The sequence below is a fragment of the Rhinatrema bivittatum genome, chromosome 5 (assembly GCF_901001135.1).
Source record: "Rhinatrema bivittatum chromosome 5, aRhiBiv1.1, whole genome shotgun sequence".
NCBI lineage: Eukaryota > Metazoa > Chordata > Amphibia > Gymnophiona > Rhinatrematidae > Rhinatrema > Rhinatrema bivittatum.
The window spans coordinates 211,203,080-211,215,565 of record NC_042619.1 but is presented as its reverse complement, the minus strand read 5'-3'; the positions used below and the strand labels follow the sequence as shown (position 1 = coordinate 211,215,565).

The following is a 12,486-nucleotide window of genomic DNA, read 5'->3' as shown; positions in this document are numbered from 1 at the left end:
CCTTTGGTCTGACCCAGCATGACAAATCTAATATTCTTAGAGATAGATTTTAAAAGCCTTGCGTGTGCATCAACTGGGAGATGTGTGCACAAGTTGGGCTTGCGCGTGCCGACTGAATTTTAAAAACCACCCAGATGTGCACGTATTTCCCACTGTGCACACATCTCACTTAGTTTCAAAATGGGGCATGGTCTGGGTGTGGTCTGGGTGGGGCATGAACGTTTTGGGACGTGGCCAAGAGATGTGCACGCAAATACTTATGCACCTCGGCATGCAGCCAGGTCCTCTGCCACGTAACTTTACTTCTGTTATAGAGGAAGTATAACTATAAAAAACAAAAAAACCCCAACCATCTTGAAGGGGTTTAAAAGGTCTGGAGTAATTGGGGGGAGTGCAGGCTATTAAATCATGGGGATTTGGAGGATGTAGCTCAACAATGGGTGAACTGGTGGATGAACTGGTGAAACTGGTCATAACGTAGACATGTCCTGATTTTAAATTACCCTGACTTACTTGGTAGCAACCCAATTTACATGCCTGGATGCACGCACACTTAAAATTGTGTGCATGGCCAGTCTATTTTATAATGAGCCCATATGTGTGTGCAAGTTATAAAATGGCCACATATCTGGGCGCACATTGGCATACATACGCCAAAGTGTGTTAACAAGCCAGTTACCGTCCCTGTGTTGAGTTGGGCTCTGTTATGTAAAATGTGGATGTGTGCAAAAAATTCTGCATATAAGTAATCTTCCACAAAACAAACCGGAAGGTGGTCTGTTAAAGCTAGAAGGCAAAGATAAAGCAAGACAGACCAGTTGCCTTAGTATTTGAACTGAAATACTGATCTACACAACGTATGGTTGAAGTTTAATCTACGGTGATTCCATTCAGCACAATCTTCCATAATTACATCTTGGAAAATCACACATAACATTATCTCCTTGAAAGTCTCTGAAGCAGTCTTGTGCGAAACTCAGCCAGAGTTGGGCTCTTTCATCATTGTGTGAATAAATAATCCCTATCTAATGCCTGTCTTGTTTTATCTTTGCCTATAAGTAATCTTCTACAGGATCAAACTGAGTTGCCAGTGAACTGGTCCAAATATCTTTGTTACAGGATGAAAATAATGCTGATGTCAGATGTTTCAGATACTTGTTTATAGACAAGAAAACAGCTTATTCGTTTATTTATTTATTTATTTATTTATTTATTTATTTAAAAACTCTTCTGTACCATCGTTAAGTTAATTCACCATCACAACGGTTTACAGAAAGGCACAATAAAAAAATCACTAGAAGAAACATACCAATTAACAGCCACTTACCTAAACAGTATAAAGGAAATACTAACCAACCTAAAACTCATCCTCAACTTCGACAAGACTGAATCAATATTATTAGACAGAAGGAACAACTCTCCTCAAATATCACCACTCAACCTCATGAACCAAAATACGTCATATCTCCAATCAATCATGCCCGCAACCTCGGAGTAATAATTGACAGGGAACTTTCTTTCAAAAACCATATCTCAACAAAAATCAAAGACGGATACCATAAGCTACTTACACTCCGTCATTTAAAACCTTTTCTTTCCAACATTGACTTCAGATTGTTAGAGTTCGCTCCTCCAGAGGGGAGGAGTTAGCGATCTGTTATGAATCTCCTCCAGGAGAGGGAGGAGTTAGCAATCTGTTATAATCTGGCTGCTGGATACTCCCGTTGAAGGAGGAGTTAGCAATCTGTTACAGAATCTGCCAAAGAGTTAGAAATCTGCTAGCTCTTACCCTGCCAGGAGGGCGGAGTGAGCGATCTGGTATCGATCAGCTCCTCCCAAGGGAGGAGATAGCAATCTGATAGGTTTGGCTTCTGTAGGAGGAGGAGTTTAGCAATCTGTTAGTGCTCTGCTTCCCCAGAGGGAAGGAGTAGCAACTGTTATGCTTTGTTCCTGTAGAAAGATGAGCCAGCAACCTGTATGATCCCCATGGGGAGATAGCTATCTGATATGGATCAGCTTCTGCAGAAAGAGGAGTAATGGTCTGAAGTGGGTTGGCTCCCACAGAGTGGCAGATGATAATACCACTCTACTAGTGTAAGGAGTAACACTTAGTAGAAATAGTGAATCCCTGGGCCGATGGCAGATGACAGCGCCCTCAAGTGGAGATCCTGAGAGGGACCACCGGCTAGGCTGGAGTATTGAGACAAACACAGATAGTTCTTTATTAGACTGGAAGTAGAACCACCAGAGGTGGCAGTAGTGAGTTGATGTGCCCGGCAGGGCTGAAGTCCCTCTGATACTGGAACTACGATCTCTGAGTTACTGAGCTGTAAGGAGAGACTATAGGTAGTGAGTAGACAGGATATGCTGGATAACCAGTGGTAGATGATACACTCACAATTGTAGATATCTGTAATGTCTTCTGTGCAACAGAGAATCTTCAGTATTCAGGAACAGGAGCCGCAGGCGAGTACTGGTTCCTATAGGCAGTCTGAAATAGAACTCATAATAACTGTGTATGGGATGGCTTCTGGAATAGAAGAGAGGCTAGGAGAGATTTAGGAACGTAGGCCCTCGTGGAGCGAGTACCGGTTCCTATCTGTTAATCTGAAATAGTAATCCTTAAGATATAGGTATGCGATATCTTCTGAGGAAGAAGAGAGTCTGAGAAAGGTATTAGGAACATAGGCCCTCATGGAGTGAGTACCGGTTCCTATTTGCAATCTGCAATGGTAACTCACGATCTCCGTACCTGCGATAACGTCTTAGACTGAAGGGAGTCTTAGAGATTAGGAACAAGGGCCTTCATGGAGCGAGTACCGGTTCCTGTCTTTAATAGGACTCACTGTGTTCACGTCTGCGATTGCCTCCAGGCAATAGGAGTCTTCTGAGTCTTCAGGAACGTAGGCCCTCGAGGAGCGAGTACCGGATCCCGTCCAACAATCTGAAATCAAGAAGAGAGAGCGCGGAGCCCCCGAGGAGCGGGTACTTCTGGTAAGTTTGAAAAGGCCGAGCAGTGGAGAAAGATTTCCCCTTGCTGACTCGGATCGTTCTTGCAAGTAGCGTGGACTGCCGAAGCAAGTCCCATTGGAGTTCCTTGCTAACTCGTTTGTAGTTAGCAAACAAAGACCTTTTAAATTGAAAATGGATGATGTCACTACGGGGGGACGCCCCTGAGGTTCGCGCCCTTGCTGGTACAAAGTCTGGAGTGCGCGCGCGTGCCCTTATGTCATCAAGGGTAGCCCGACTCTGGCCGAGTTTCGCCGTTTCAAAACGGCTGCCTCAGGGGCTTGAAGCATTCGCGATAGCAGAACTCCACTAGCAAAGGCTAGTGGAGTTCTGCTATCGCGAATGCTTCAAGCCCCTGAGGCAGCCGTTTTGAAACGGCGAAACTCGGCCAGAGTCGGGCTACCCTTGTGTCTCCACTGCAATAAAGGATTGTTTTAAGACTACAGGCATCTATTTCTTTTCTTTCATCCTGACGGCTATTATAGATCGCCTTCCTTCGTGCTTTTTGGGTCCTTATGTCATCAAGAACATGGCGGATCAGTGGCGTCAGGCCAGCCCGGGGATACCGGGACCAAGAGGCGGAGAGAAGCCGCGGCTGCATCTGTCCATCTGAGCTGAGGGGAGTCACCACAAAGGTAGAGAGGGTGGAGCGAGGGCGAAAATAGGCATGAACGCAACACAGATCAGTTTTTCAATTACTAATTTTCTCCAACATAGATTACTGCAACTCACTTCTTTTCAATTTACCTCTAAACACCATTCGCCCACTCCAGATCCTGCAGAACGTAGCTGCAAGAATCCTCACTGGATCGAAAAAGCACGACCACATCACTCCAACACTTATTTCACTTCACTGGCTACCAATAAGATACAGGATTGAATACAAAGTACTATACATCCTACATAAAATTATATATGAAAAACAAGAAAATTGGCTAAGCCCCTCTATAAAACTGCATACCCCAAACAGAAACCTTAGATCAGCAAATAAGGGACTTCTAAAAACACCACCAACGCATTCAAATCAACTCACCTCAACCCAAAAGAGAGCAATCTCCCTTGGTAACCCAAAACTCTGGAACTCCCTACCAACTGAACTCAGAACGCAAGAAAACCTAAAAACCTTAAAAAAAAGATCCAAAAACATGGTTGTTCAACAAAGCATACCAACTCACCCAATGAACAACACAACATCGCCCTCCAATCCATCCTGAAGAATAAATGAAATTCATCACAACTATGTTTTATAAATAAGAAGTGAAACATAAAACTGAACAGTAACCTTCCATATGATACCCCCTATGTTTAATGACAGTTTGAACCTTTGGAAACCCTGTTTATCCCTCCTTATCCCTGTAACCTTGTATTTTGTAAACCATTATGTTTGCGTTATTTTGACGAATCCGAATGATGGTATATAAAACTTGATAAATAAATAAATAAAACTATAATTGGTATAGATTACAAATTATACATGTGCCAACAAAGAACGGTAACACATTTTAATAAGAAATGACTATGTGTTAATTAAGACTTATATGTTGGTTGAAAAACTGTCAAGCGGTTCAAATCTAGCGTTAATATGCAATTGGAGATATTAGAGGAAAAAACTGATTACTTGGTGCGTCCTTATCTTTCAACTGTTTTCCTCCTTCTCTTTGTCTTTATAAAAAGTTTGTTTAAAAAACAGGTTTTCAGACTAGTTTTAAATAGCTTCAAATTTCTCTGCAGCCTTATTTCAAGTGGCATGGAGTTCCATAGAACAGGTCCAGCCAGCGACAGTACTCTCTCCCTTACCTGAGAGAGGCGTGCTGATTTAACAGAAGGAATAGTTAGTAGAGATTTATTAGCAGATCTAAGGTTTCTGTGTGGAATTTTGCAATATTTGGAGTGGTCTAATAGTAACTTGAGGTAGTCCTAATAGCAGAGCGTTACAGTAGTCTGTGCTCGCGAATATCATTGCCTGTAGGACTATGCAAAAATTATTCAGTGTTAGCAGGGGTTTCAATCTTCTAAGGACCATTAGTTTGGCGTAACCTTCTTCTAATTTCTGTGAAATGTGTTGTTTCATGTTAAGCTCAATTCCGCTGCTCAAATTTTGACCTGCAAAAAAAAAAGTGACCACATTACAGGAACACTTATTGAACTACACTGGCTTCCAATTGAACAAAGAATACAATATAAGGCACTGTGTATAATTCACAAACTAATCCACGACGACAAAGCCGACTGGCTTAACACAGCACTGCACGTACATGTCCCGCACAGAAACCTGAGATTTGCTAACAAGGCTCTACTAACTGTCCCCTCGGTTAAAACAGCACACCTCACTCAAGTAAGGGAAAGAGCACTGTCACTGGCTGGTCCTGTGCTATGGAACACCATGCCACTCGAAATAAGGCTGCAGAGAAATTTGAAAATTTTCAAAACCAACCTGAAAACCTAGCTCTTTAAACAAGCTTTTTATAAAAACAAAGAGAAGGAGAAAAACAGTTGAGAGATAAGGACGCACCAAGCAAGCAGTTGTTATTTTTACCTACAAATACATATTAATGTCAGATTTATTTATTTATTTATTTATTTATTTATTTATTTATTTATACTTTTTTTATACTGACCTTCATGAAAAATATCATATCAAATCGGTTTACAATGAACAGTGTGACAAGAAACCTTAACCTTAACAAAAAACAAGTTGCAGGAAAGTTACAATAAAACAGGGGTACTGGGGTAGGGAGAAGAAGACGCTAGCAGCGGAAAGAGTAACTCAGTAACAATAACGGTGCTGTAATAGTGACTTTGCTGAAGATTGTCTAGTTACCAGTCTAATATCCACGACCTATTCTATAACCTAGCTGGTGTTGGTTTAGTTACAGGAAGGCTTGACGAAATAGCCAGGTCTTGAGCTTTTTCTTGAATGTCCGCAAACAAGGTTCCTGTCTGAGCTCCGGGGGGATGGCATTCCATATGCTAGGTCCCGCTGTCGAGAAGGCCTGTTCTCTAGTGGTTGTTAGCTGGGTGGATTTAGTGGGGGCGGCGTGTAGGGATCCTTTGTATACTTCCCTGTTAGGTATGGAGGATGTGTGGAGCCTGAGTGGGAGTTGCAAGTCTAAGGGTGCCTTAACAGACCGCTTAACAGTTTATTAACCAACATATAGGCTTGACTTAAACACATAGTTTATCATACTAAAATATGTTACCGTACTATGATGGCACATGTTCAATTTGTAATCTATACCACTTATAATTTTCTTTATTGTGCCTTTCTGTAAACCATTGTGATGGTTTTCCAACTTAACAACGGTATAGAAGAATTTTAAATAAATAAATAAATGAATAAATAAGCTCAGGGTCAATTATTACCCCTAGATTCCATACTTTTATTGCTAACTCTACGGTTTGATTATTTTTGATTGCGATTGTAGGTTGCGTAGGGTGTATATTTTTTCGTTCTAGGTTTAAGAATTCAGTTTTATCAATGTTTATTACCAGTTCCATTTGGTTTAGGGATTGTTTTATTATTTCAAGATACATATTAGCCAGTTTCATTGTTTCTTCGATTGTGTTTACGATGGGTAACAGTAGTTGTATGTCATCCGCGTATATGTAGTGTATTATTCCAAGTCCAACAAGTAGGTGACATACTGGGAGGAGGTAAATGTTAAAGAGTGTTGCGGACAGGGCTGAACCCTGTGGGACTCCTGTTTGTAGTTTAACTTTGTCTGATAGTGTGTTTTTGATTTGTACTTGGAAAAATCTGTTGTTTAATTATGACTCAAACCACTTTATTGTTTTGTTATTGAGTCCTATTTCCTTTAGTCTATTGATTAGTATTTTGTGATTTACAGTGTCAAATGCTGCAGAGAGATCCAATAAAATCAGAATGTAATGTGTTCCTGTATCAAAGCCTCTTAAGATATTGTCTGATAAAGCTAGTAATAATGTCTCAGTACTGTGGTGTTTGTGGAAACCATGTTGTGCATGATATAATATGTTATTACTTTCTAAGTGGTTTGATAGTTGTTTTTGAACTGTTTTTTCAATTAGTTTGGCTATTAGGGGTAAGTTGGAGACTGGTCTATAGTTGCTCAGATTTAGGGGGTCAAGGTTCTTTTTCTTAATGATTGGCTTGATTATGGCTCCTTTCAGGATATCTGGCATTGATCCTTCATCTAGGGAAAGGTTGATGATCTTAGTTGCATGTATCAAGTTAACAAGGAAACATAGAAACATGACAGCAAAAAAAGACTGAATGGCCTATCTGGTCTGCCCATCTACACAACTAATTTAGCTTTACAATTCCAATCTCTCTCCCAGAGATTCCCTGTATTTATGCCATGCCTTTTTAAATTCAGATACAATTTTTGTTTCCACCACTTCCACTGGGAGGCCATTCCATTCATCCACTACCCTCTATGTAAAGAAATATTTTCAAAGATTATTCTTGTTTCCCCCCTTTCACCCTCACCCTTGACCCCTTATTCTAGACCTTCTTTTCCGTTGAAAAAGGCTCACCTCCTGTGCATGGAATCCTTTGAGATATTTAAATGTCTCTATCATATCTCCTCTATCTCGCCTTTCCTCTAGGGCAGGGGTGTATGCATGAGAGAGACCTGCATACACACTGCCTCAGTTGTATGCAAATCTATTTCATGCATATTCATTAGGGGTATCCTGAAAACCCGACTGGTTTGCAGCCCTCGAGGACCGGAATTGCCCACCCCTGCTCTAGGGTATACATGTTTAAATCTTTACGTCCATCCCCATATGGTTTGGAATGAAGACCATTGACCATTTTAGTACCCACCCTCAGGACCGATTCCAATCAGTTCATATCCTTTTGAAGATGTGATCTCAGAATTATACACAGTATACCAGACGAGGTCTCATGAGGGACCTATATAGAGGCAATATCACCTCCCTTTTTTTGCTGACAATTCCTCTCCCTATATAGCCAAGCTTCTTTCTGGATTTTTCTGTTGCTTTATTCACCTGTTTGGCCACCTTCAGGTCATCAGATACAATCAAACCCAGATCCTGCTCTTCTTTTGTGCTTAGAAGAATTTCATTGTCAGTACTGTACCTCTCCCTTGTGTTTTTGCAGTCTAAATGCATTACTGTACATTTTTTAATATTAAATCATATCTGCCATATCCTAGACCATTCTTTGAGCTTCACTAGATCCCTCCTCATTTTTTCTACACCTTCCTGGCTGTCTACTATGTTGTAGATTTGGTATCATCAGCAAAATGACAAACCTTTCTTGTCAATCCTTCCAATATGTCTCTCACATAAATATTGAAAAGAACCAGTCCAAGGATTGATCCCTGGGGCACACCGCTAGTAATGCCCCTTACTCAGAGGAAACTCCATTTATCACTACCTTTTGTTGCCTCCTAGTCAGCCAGTTTCTAACCCAGTCAGTCACTCTAGGTCTCATACAAAGGGCACTCAGTTTATTTATAAATTGCCTATGCAGAACTATTATGTCAAAGGCCTTGCTGAAATCCAAGTACACTACATCTAGTGCTCTCCCTTGATCCAACTCTCTGGTTATCCAGTCAACGAAACTGATCAGTTTGTCTGACAAGATCTACCTCTGATAAAACCATGTTGCCTTGGATCTTGCAATCCATTGGATTCCAGAAACTGCACTATCCTCTCTTTTAGCAGTATTTCCATTAATTTGCTAACTACAGAAGTCAGACTAACCAGTCTGTAGTTCCCAGCCTCCTCTTTACTTCCATTTTATGAACAGGAACCACATCTGCCCATCTCCAGTCCTCCAAAACTACTGCAAACTCTAAGAAAGCACTGAAAAAGTCTGCCAGGACCTCTCTTAAGTTCTCTTAGTACCCTTGATTGTATCCCATCTGACCCCATCACCTTATCTACTTTAGGTTTAGCTAGATCCTCACAAACACACTTTTCTGAAAATCAATTGAGATTTACCTTGCTTCCAATCTTATATGTGGGCCCAGCTGGGATCAGGAGGCCTCTGCACCTCAAGGAGTAGGAGCTCCTGAGCCCTTTCTGCAAGAAGGTATTGTAAGAGTACACTGCTAGAAAAACGTAGGCAGACTACTAATGTTTATGTTTGAATGGAAGAATAAAATTTAAGTTGCATGAAGAAAGGCTGGAGTCAGCATAGTTTCTATCTCCAGCCAGTGAAAATTTGCTCGGCTATCCCATAATATCTAATTAAAAAAATATTTTATCCCCCAGTTTTACCATATTTGCTATTTTTCTTCCATTTGAATCAATCCTGACTACTTTCGCAGTTTCTCTTAGCTTTTCCAAATATTGTCGCTTGTTTTCCTCTTTTTGCGATCCCTTGTAGTTTATGAATGCTAAACATTTCTCCTTTACCTTTTCAGTTACTTCTTTTGAAAACAATAGCAGTCTCTTTTTCCTCTTTCCTTAATTTACTTTTCTAACAGAAAGGTTAATTTCCCTTATAGTATTTCTTTTTGGTTTTGCCTACTGCTCTACTACTTCCTCTACATTTTCCTATCCCATTAATGATTCCTTGCTGTACTCCCGCATTTTAACAAATTTAGTTTTCCTGAAGTCTAGGACCTTTAATTTTGAATTAATCTTCATCTCCTATGCTCTAATACTGAACCACACCTGGTGATCACTGGATCCTAGATGATCATCCACTATAATATCAGAGATACTGTCCCCATTGATAAACACCAGGTCCAGTATTTTCTCCTCCCTTTGTGTTCCATTATCAGTTGACAAAACAGTTCTCCTCACAGAGAATCCAGGATTTCTGTGCTTCTAGAAGATACTGCAGCTGGGATGTCCAAATCAGCATCCGGTAGATTGAAATCCCCTAGCAATAGCACCTCCCCTTTCATAGCGATTTCATGAATATCCTCCATTACATTTTATCTATTTCTTCTGTCAGTGATGGAGGCCTGTATATTACACCAGTATAAATAGATGTTCCATTTCCACTTTCCAGATTTACCCACAGTGCCTCCTCCTCACCTCATAAGCCCTGCAGTTCTGTTGTTTTAATATTTTATATACATAGTACCATGCCTCCTCTCTTCCTACATACCCGATCCTTCCTGAATAGATTGTAGCCCTTTTTAACTTTATCCCGATTATGGTTTTCTGTGTACCACATCTCTGTGACATCCACTACTTATACATCAGCTTCTTCCATGACTGCCTCTAGATCTGGGACTTTATTTCCCTTACTATCAGTATTAGTGTGCATAACTTTGCATATATTGCCCCTGTTTCCAATTTCTATACAAGTATTTAATGTTTTACTTACCATAGGATTTTGTTCACTTGTTCCTAATGATCCTAGTTTAAAACCCTCTTCAGTAGGTTTTCCAGTCTGTGTTGGAAGTCACTGTGTCCATTCTTCAACAGGTAGCCTCCCATCTTTGCTCAATAGTCCTTGAAATGTCATCCCTTATTCCAGGAAGCCAAAACACTCTTGTTGACACCATTTATACAGCTATTGATTTATCTCTAGAATATGAGCTTCACTGCCTGGGCCTTTATCATTGACTGGGAGGATGGAGGAGAATACCACCTATGCACCTATATGCTTTACTGTCTCTCCCAGATCCACGAAGTCATATTTGATACAATCTGTGTGGTACGTAGCAATATTATTCATGCAAACATGGATAAGTAGCTTCGGATAGTAGTCAGAAGGCTTGAAGATTTTTGGCAATTTCTCCATAATATATTGGACTTTGGCACCCAGCAGACAGTACACTTTCTGGGACAACATGTCTGGTTGGCTTATGGATGCCTCCATGTACCTCGAAGTGAGTCACCAATCACCATTACTCTTTGCCTCTTAGTTGCACTGGTTGCTGAGCTCGCAGCTGTGGGGTTTGCATGTTTCATTTCCTCCTCATCCTGTAATGGTTTTTCTTCTTCCACTTCCAGGGCTATATACTGGTTTTCAGCTCAAAGGAAATCAGAGTTGTAGTGTAGGGTCTAATAGCTGTAGTACTCCGAGTCCAGCTGTCTCTTCATCATCCAGTTTTACCTTCCCCTATATTTGAGCTTTCCATCTTTGATGCCTCGGTAAGCATTTAGCAATGTAGTCTTCATTCTCCCCTATGCTTTTCGGTCTCACCAACTCCTCTTTGAGTTCTGCCACCTGTTTCCTGAGGGAGTTGATCTTCAGACAACTTTCACACTGACCCAGTTCCTCATTGTGGATCAGGAGATTGCCTGGACAGCAGTAGAAATGGACACTGGTGACAGATTTGGTGATACAATGTTCCCCGGTTATCCTTCCGTTGTTAGGAACTTCTGGTATCTGTTGAAAGAAATTAATAAAACTTGCCAAAGTCCCTGCCTTTTCCTCAACTGCCCTGCAAGTAAAGGGAATCATTTACTAAGCATTTTTCCCATAGCCTCAGTAAATGAGGCCCTAAATTAGCTAGCCTGTGGAATCTAACTTCCACCTCTACACTCAGAATTTCTGCTTGTGGTCTTGTTTGTCTTGCTTACTTGGAAGCATGAATTATTGAATCATATTCTGTCAGATTACAAAATATAATTATAAATCTATGAGGTATGTAGTTTTGTGGTGTTCATTTTGTAGACCCTTGTTGCTGAGGACATAAAAATAAACTAGAGCAACTAGAAATTATCATTACCACACAGATTAAATATGATGCTATCAATAAAGCTTAGAAGATATTTAATTTGTTCTTTTGCAGAAAACAGAAGGAGGTCTATATTTATCCGCTGTGCAGCTCAGCTAGTTAGCAGGATAAACCAACTATCTTAAAGTTAACCGAATAAGTTTATCCAGCTAATTCTGAGACGGGTCTACAGGCTGACCAGAGTTAGCCATATAAGTTATCCTTCTAACTCATCTCTTTCCAGTTATATTCCCAGAATGCCCCTAACTTATCCGACTAAATTCTAACTGGCTAACATTATCCAGCAGGAATTTAACCGGATAAATGCCCACATCTTCATTTAACTGGATAACTTCTAAGTTATCCAGCTAAATGCTTTTGAATATGGTCCTCACTATGACCTAAATCACTTGCTATCCCTCCCCTTCCTGGTAAAAAAAAAAAGCCTTTAAACAAACAAACAAATAAGTAAGTAAGTAAGTAAGTAAGTAAGTAAGTAAGTAAGTAAGTAAGTAAGTAAGTAAGTAAGTAAGTAAATAAATAAATAAATAAATAAAATACCAAGCAGTACTTTTAACCATCTGTTGACTAGTAATTTATCCAATTCTATGATTTTAATCTTATTTCCCTATGCACTCTAATAGACCTACTGTTTCTTATAATTTTGGTTAGGGTTAATTTCACACTTATTTGTTTAAGGTCACTAATAGCTACAGTTATACACAATTTTCCAAAACCATTTTTTTGGTTTATAAAAATATGATTTTTATCTATTAAGTATATATTCTATAAAGAATCCTGTTGCTTTTACTAAAAATCATACCAGCTAAAAATAAATTAC

At 40.0% G+C, this 12,486-nt stretch overlaps 1 protein-coding gene across 1 annotated transcript in view; it reads left to right on the top strand.

The window, feature by feature from the left end:
* Window positions 1-12,486, top strand: part of CFAP47 (cilia and flagella associated protein 47) — a 1,765,744-nt gene that overhangs the window by 596,170 nt on the left and 1,157,088 nt on the right. The gene's annotated exons all lie outside the window — the stretch shown is intronic.